The sequence below is a fragment of the Cynara cardunculus genome (assembly GCF_001531365.2).
Source record: "Cynara cardunculus var. scolymus isolate 2C chromosome LG 2, CcrdV1, whole genome shotgun sequence".
Classification (NCBI taxonomy): Eukaryota; Viridiplantae; Streptophyta; class Magnoliopsida; order Asterales; family Asteraceae; genus Cynara; species Cynara cardunculus.
In genome coordinates, this window is record NC_037529.1 from 56,686,777 (window position 1) to 56,695,049 (window position 8,273).

Sequence of the window (8,273 nt, forward strand, 5' to 3'; positions counted from 1 at the left end):
ATAAAATATATTTTCAGCTAATACTCAATTTGGAACATAGATATTGACCATTATCAACTTGTTAGACACAACATAACCAATCCAACCCACTCTTATTTAAAAGAAAACTCTCTTGTATCTCAATCAAATCATTTTTAGCACGCTATAAGCTTCTTTATCTGGAAGTTGTTCTTTAAGGGTGCGTTTGGTATATGGACAAGGCCAGTGGCGGATCCAGGAATTTTATACACTGGGGTCACTTAAACTAACTATGTACCAACACATCAATCATTATAATTAATAAAATGTGATTACATAAGTTGACTTCTATGAGTTTTCATCATTTGAAAACGAGTCATTACATCTTGATTTGTAACCTTAGCAAGTACTTTTTTCTACGGCACAAATGACATACGCATTCAAAAAATCGTCACAAATTCGATTGTGCAAAGCTGGTTTCACAAGCTTCATTACAGAAAAGCATCTCTCAACTGTTGTGGTTGCAACAGGCAAAACCAATGCAAGTTTCAATAATTGATAAACAAAAGGAAACATAAGGTGTTTCCTTGTTTCAATCATCACTCTACCGAGCTTGGATATACCTTTCAAATTAGCAAATAATTCATCATGTTGGACATTGTCAATGTATAGTTGAAGTTGGTGTTCAAGGGTAGTTCTTTCGTCATTGCCAAAATCATCGGGATAAAATTCTGTCAACCTTAGTAATTTTGATGGGTCAAAGTCACAAAATGAGTAATGAGGATCCAAAGCGGCCATACAAGTGAGCAATTCAGAACTTACCTCATCAAATCTGTCACCAAACTCTTGAATTTGCATATCCATAACCGTGTTAAAACATTTGTACTCGTAATAATGTCGATATGTGATATTTATCTTGTGTCTTCGATTTTTTGGATTGACATAAACTTCCTCCATGTTAACTGTTCCAATGTTGTGTTTTTCGCAAAAAGAAGAGATATTCTCAAGAAGCCGACAAAATCCATCAACATTAAATTGTTGCAACTGTCGCTTGGTTGACTTCACCAATGAAACAACATTCAAGAAGCCGACATAATCCACCACATTGATCTCTAAATAAGTAACAACATAAGCAAAAATCTTTATCTACTTTTAAACTATACTCCAACCAATTACCGTATTGATCAAACCAAGCCGGGTTAAAACGTCTTGCATTGTTCCCAATTATTCTTCTTGGAAAGTCGTGATCACGTGGTTGAAACGATCCTTTAATCAAGTAGTTTCGTCTGATTTCATCTCTTTGATTAGGGTGATATTGTAAAATTCTTTTCCTTTCAGCTGGATCCGATGAAAGATTATTCAAATCAACTTCCCTAGGCATCGAGGGAAGATCATTGCGCAAGTTGTTTAAAGGTTCTCCACTATTATCGGACGTTGATGCGTTTCTTTTCAGAAATCTTTCCATCTTCTAGCAAAAACAAGGGGACAAATACATTATATATATATATATATATATATATATATANAAACCGTGAAAACCACATTCAACCAATCATAATTTTTCATTTTGTTCATTTTTTTGTAATTATGAGAGGTTGATTAACCATTTTTATTGTGGAGGGTGTTAATCATGGATATTATCATCTTCATTATTTTAATTTTAGAGAAATACATGAAACAATTTCATTAAAATTTCATAAGATTAAACAATGAAATCGACGTATAAGGGTGGTTTGTACGGTTTGTACAAATGAGGGTGGTTTTCATTTGAACGCTCCTATATATATATATATATATATATATATATATATTAAATAATAGTATTTGTCCACTCTAGACTCTACCTACTCATTAATATTTAATAGTTTACTAAGAGCTTAAAAAGCCTCAATGTCTACCTACTGTTTATTGTAACTACTCTTTTGCCTTTCACTCCTTTTGATGCTCTAAGTTGTAACAGTAAGCCTTTTGCTTTTTGAAGTTTTGATTCTCTAAGTTGTAAGCAGTAAGTAGTAAACCATTACCAAACCAAAAGCAGAAGCAGTAAGTTTTGCACTTCTGTTTTTGCTCTACCAAAAGCAGAAGCAGTAAACCATTACCAAACCAAAAGGCAAAGCAGAAGCATGAAATGAAGCATGAAGCAAAAGCAGACAAGCAGTAATGAAGCGTAAGCAGAAGCAGTAATGAAGCAGACAAGCAGATCTATGTGTGGACTGTGGACTGCTGCTTCATCACAACTTCACAACTCACAAGGTAACTAAATAACTAATGTATAACATGAAGCACATATCTCTGTGTGGATTGCATTTGTCACAGACAAGCAGAAGCAGAAATGAAGACAAGCAAAAGCAGAACGTTAGCAAAAATGAAGCATACCTGATACGGTGATACCTGGTCTTGCGGTCTGCCCAATAAGAGTGCCGGAGGCAGAGTGGGCACCAGTGAAACAAAAATCTTCGGCAACTGTTGGGGGCCCTTGGAAAAACCTAATGGGGGAAAGTGAAGGTAACTAATGTAAAATCCTAAATTTTAACCTAGGTAAATTTTTTTTGACTTTTTGATTGGGGTACTTTGACCCCCCCCCCCCCCCCTTTTTAACCACTGGATCCGTCCCTGGACAAGACATAATAGGACTAGACTAAACAAGTTGTCTGGTATAGTGTTTGGTAACGTTGAATAGGATAAAACTATCAAAATGACCAGATTATCCTTGATAGGAGAAAATTGAACAAGTTGTCTAATATAATGTTTGGTAAGACTGGAAAAGACAGAACAATAATATCAAAATGACAAGATTATCTCTGAAATGTTGTTTAATATTTTTCTAATGTATAAAATTTACAGCAAGACTTATCAAGTAAATAATTAAATAATTTTATTATGGAAATTTATACATAATTTTTTTATGTGTGTATATACATAATTTATATCATCTCATTCAATATTATAAACTAAGATTTACCAGATAATTATATACAAGAACTGTTTAGATATCTACATTCCGACATCACTGTCCTAAACCAAAATAACAACCAAACAAATTGTTTAAAAATGTACGAATATTAATAATGCATTCACAAACCAAAATAACCAACTCACATAAAAAAATTGTCACCCAAAATCGTAATTTTCTAGCTTTGCTCGTAATGTTGTGCCTTTGGTTTTGCTACAAAGAATTTTGTTGAGAGGGTACTTGTCATTAGCACATTTGTCATTCTAAAAAATCTAACTCAGTAGGAACCCTAAAATGCTTCAATAAAATCCATGTGAAGAACAATATCGATTTATCAACTGTTGTAAGAAGAAATTGAACCTGCAATTAGTGACAGTAAATGACAGTGAAGATGAACCAAAATGATAGTGAACCAATCAACGAGGAAAGCGACGGTGAACCAAATAGGTGCGATTTCGATGGAAACTATCGATTTTCGATGATGAAACAGATATGTGCTACTTGGAAAGGGCGACGATGTATTTGATGGAGAAAAAAATGTGTGAATTGGGAAGAAGTCCAAGTTTCAAAGAGAAAGGGAGGAAATCAGGAGATCAGTTGGACTCGGGAGCGTATCTAATTAGGAAGGCACAATTGTCTTTTTTTTTCTTGTCCCACCTTGTTCCAGGGGTGTACCCCAACACAAAAAAGTTGAGACTTGTTCCACGGTGTACCACATTGTTCTATGCATTAACCTTCCCAAACATGGGACAAAAAAATATGTCTCGTCTCGTCCCATCATGTACCATATACCAAACGTATCTTAATAGTCATATAATGAGATAGGCTTGCAATATGTTCAATAGAGTTTTAAATGGCTGACCATCATCTTTCTGAAACTTCCTCAATGTCGATTTGTAGGCATGTCGTTAAAAAATTAAGTGGGATCATATATAATTTTGGTATGCATCTCGTTCGTCTTCAACTATCATATTATGCATGATGATACAAGCAATCATAATTTGTCCCATTTTATGTTTTCCCCAAACAAGACATAAGCATCAAAGAAATTCAAAACGTGCTTCTAGAACTCCAAATGCTCACTCAATGCTGTTTTTGATAGTCTCTTGATGTTGAGCGAATAACTTGTGCTTCTGCAGATGGGGAGACGTAATTGACTTGATAAATGAAGGCCATGAAGGATACATGCCATCCATGAGATAATATGCCATATCAATTTCATCACCATTTATGATGTAACTAACTTTTGGTGCTCGACTTGCCAATACATTATAAAAAATAGGAGATCGGTGGAGTATATTAATATCATTAAGAGAACTTGGTGTACCAAATAGAACGTGTCATATTGATAAGTCATATGATGTAATGACTTCCAAAATGATTGTTGGCTTTCCACTTCTTCTGACATATTGTCCAGCCTATGCGCTCGAACCACTTTTCCATTCCCAGTGCATGCAGTCGATACTACTTATCATAACCAAGAATCCTACGTTGATCCTGCCCTAACATAGAGCAGTCTTGTGAAAATCATCTTCGTTAGGCTTTCTGAGGTACTCGTCACTAGAACATGAGATAATACCATTTACGGAGTTAACGAGAGCTTCCCTTGTTGTGGACCAACTCATTCTCAAATATTCATCAACTGCATTGATTGATGTCCCATAAGGCCAATACCCTCATGGCTCCAATAGATTTTTGCAGTGGTGAAAGACCTTGTCTACTTGTAGCATCAGGTTTTTGCTGAAAATATTCGTCATTAGCAGTAATAACATCCAATATATGGAGGAATACATGTCTTTACATTTGAAGTTTTCACCTAAAGTGTGATGACCTGAATTTTAGACAACATCGGTTGAGGTAACTTTATGTGGTTATTATGTGAAATATGTGATAACATGCATGTTATTTAAATAAGTGCATGAGTTGTGTGCATATGTGTGAAAAATGTGATTATGTGCATACATGAGTAAGTGTTAATATAAATGTATGTACGTAGGATGAATTGCATAATTGGTTGGGTAAATTGCATATCCAGTTTATTAGTATTTTATTATAAAAGTAGGAAACCTTCATGGTTAAGAAAGGTTTGGTTTTAAAATATTAAAACCCACTGCCTAAGAGTTTTATAATAATAAATTCACTGCCTTTCGTTAAATATCCATATATAAAGAGGATAAAAGATAAGACTTATCTTATCCTACTTTCGAGAAATATTTGAAAAGAAAAAGTGTGTGAGTGTGGCGGTGAAGACTGTTCTTGAGAAGAATATTTGCCTAAAAACGGCTTAAAGAACTGCTGTGTATTTGAACCTGCAAATCCGTGCATATAAGGTGAGTTTTTGATACTAAAACCTTTAAATGATGCTATTTGAAACATATGTGGTTTTGATGATTTTATTTTGGGAAGAAGATTGGTAGAAACTGTTTCTAACAGTTTAAAATGAGTTCTTATGAATCTGGTCTTGAAAACTGTTTTGGAAAATAAAGCAGATTTTGCTTCTTTAAAACAGTTGTGGATGATATCCTATTTTAAGGATTTAAAGAAGATTTCGAGTTTGGAAACGATATTGAAAGAACTGGTAGTTCTTGAGTTTCGAAGTTTTAAGATAAGACTGTTCTTGAAACCAATATTGATTAAAACTATAGAGGATATTCCTTCAAGACGGTTGTAACTTCGATCTGTCTTCGTTTGGGATTAATCTATAGATTTTGGTGGATAAAACTATAGAGGCTTTTCATCAAGACGGTTGTGACTTCGGTCTGTCTTCGTTTGGAACTAATCCATAGATTTTGATGAGGAAATAAGGGTGGCATATCAAGGAGAGGTGTACTATGGGATAAGGGTGGCATATCAAGGAGAGGTGTACCTTCGGTTATAAGGGTGATATATCATGGAGAGGTGTACCTTTGGATATAAGGGTGGCATTTGTATGTGTGAATTATTATAGCTCTTGCTATTATTTCTCTTAAGATTGCAATAGATTTGAGTTCTTACTTCTTTGTGATTTGAGGACTCAGAGATGTTGCTCTTATTAGAAATAATAGTATTGATGTTATTGAGAAGGGGAAAACTTGACTTATGGCCACTGGTTTGGGATAAACTCTGTTTTGGAAAAATGTTTGATTTATGAGGAACCATAGAGGCTCTGTTTGTTCCTTGAAAGGAACCAGAGGGGATCTGGTTGGTCCTCATAGTAGAACCAGAGGGTTCTGGATGATGGTTTGATATTGATGCAAGTCTTTTACTAAATCTTTTATTTAAACCAGAAGCTCTATGTCTATTGGATAGGAGCTCTGTGTCAAAATTATACTTTAAAAGATGTTCGAAAGATTTTATACTTATTTTAACTTAGAAACTTTTCTTACAAGGAAAGACAAACCAGAAGGGCTCTGGTTGGCCTACGCGTTGAACCGGAAGGCCTCTGGTTGGTCTTATCTTTTGAGCTAGTAGAACCAGAGCTCTGGTCATACTAAAACATTTTAATGTATGCTTTTATACTTGGGAAAACTATTCTAACTATCTATGGTGTTTGACTATGAACATTCATGAGGATTTATTTGAGTAAGAACTCTGGTTGGTATAACCAGAAGCTCTGGCAGAGGAACCAAAGGAGCTTTGGTCCTACTACCTTATGGAAATATTTTTTAAGTCTGATCCTTGGAACAAGAGGACTGATGGACTGAGACAGATTATGGATTTACATTCCATTATATGAAATAATTTATTTAAATAATGTTTTGGTGATTTTCACCCTGCAATTACATGGAAAAAAGGATTTTACTAGACCTTCAGGTCTAACCCTCATTTTGTGTTTCAAATATGTATTGCAAGAACAACAGATTATAGTGATAGTAAAGGAAAAGGGAAAATATGATTTGTTTCCCTATATGCATAATTATGTGAAGATCAAACTGTAGATGTGTTTTGGAAGCTAAATGTTATGTAATTTGGAATTTTTGGGTCTTGTATTTTGGCAATGTAATTTCTTGTACTTTGGACCTTTGTGGGATTAAACATGTATTCTCTGAATGAATTATATGTTATATGCAATGTGAGTTATGGGCTGCTACATAAAGATAACCTGATCATACACCGGTTTGTCAATAAAATAGTCTTCCATTAAATGCATTTGACCCATCTCATGTTGCTTGTCATGATACCTCTTGCTTGCTCTTGGAGTTTGATCTCCTAGAAAAAAGTTTGGATGAGTTGATGATGTCGATGATGCGATCAAGTTTTTGGTTTTGTTGAACCACTCGAGATTGCTATTAATAAAATGTCAATTGGTATTGGTGACGAATTTTCATTTGGAGACATTTTTAGTCTGATGTTTGAGGAAAGTTATATGCATAAGGCTTTGTTTAAAGACAAGAAATATATAGGGGACATTTTGAATCATCAACGAGAAACAATAACATGTGAAATTCAATGAATGAGACAACACATAGTTGGGAAGGGACAACATGGGAAATTCATTGAAAGAGACAACACATAATTGGGAAAAATGACATGTGAGCTTGAGTGAAAGAGACAACACATAATTAGGAGACAATGACATTGGAACTTTACTGAAAGAGACAACACATAATTGAGAGACAATAACATGTAAACTTTAGTGAAAGAGACAACAAATAAGCTAACTTCCAAGACAATCATAACCATTCATTTCAAAATAAAAGCAAACTCCAAATAGAACACTTGAAAAACATGTTACAAATAGATACAAAGCATTTTCTGCATAGGTGGATGAATAATTGCGAACATCAAAATTCTTGTCGATCATGTTCCCAGAAAAAAAGATACTTTCAAGAAACGACAAACACGACTGAAGTGGCTATACATACAAATCCATTTAAAGGTCTTCTCATGTTCACGATTATTATTGTTGCAAAACTCAAAAAAGTGTTATAGCACATTTATTCCTCAAGCTGTCGATCGTGTTAGTCGGAAGTGCACAAAGTTTTGAAATAAAAAAAATTTCCACTTCGAGGGCACAAAATACTAAATTACATATGGAAAATATGTAAATCATCAATATCAATGTATTATTATATATATTAAAGGAACAACCATGAAGAATGAGGTGGCATCATGAGAAACGTGTATTATGGTTAAGTTTGAAATATCCCACATTGGTAAGAGATTGAAAGATTGAAATAAGGAGGTCTGTATAAGAAAGAATGATGGGAGTCATTGTGTCAACTTATAAGGCTTGACTCATAAGGTTATCTTATTTGGATGACCTAAGTTTTACAAAACAAATCTCATTATATGAAAATAAATATGAATTGTGTTTACAGTCATCAATCAATCAATCTATATATATATATATATATATATATATATATATATAAATAAATAA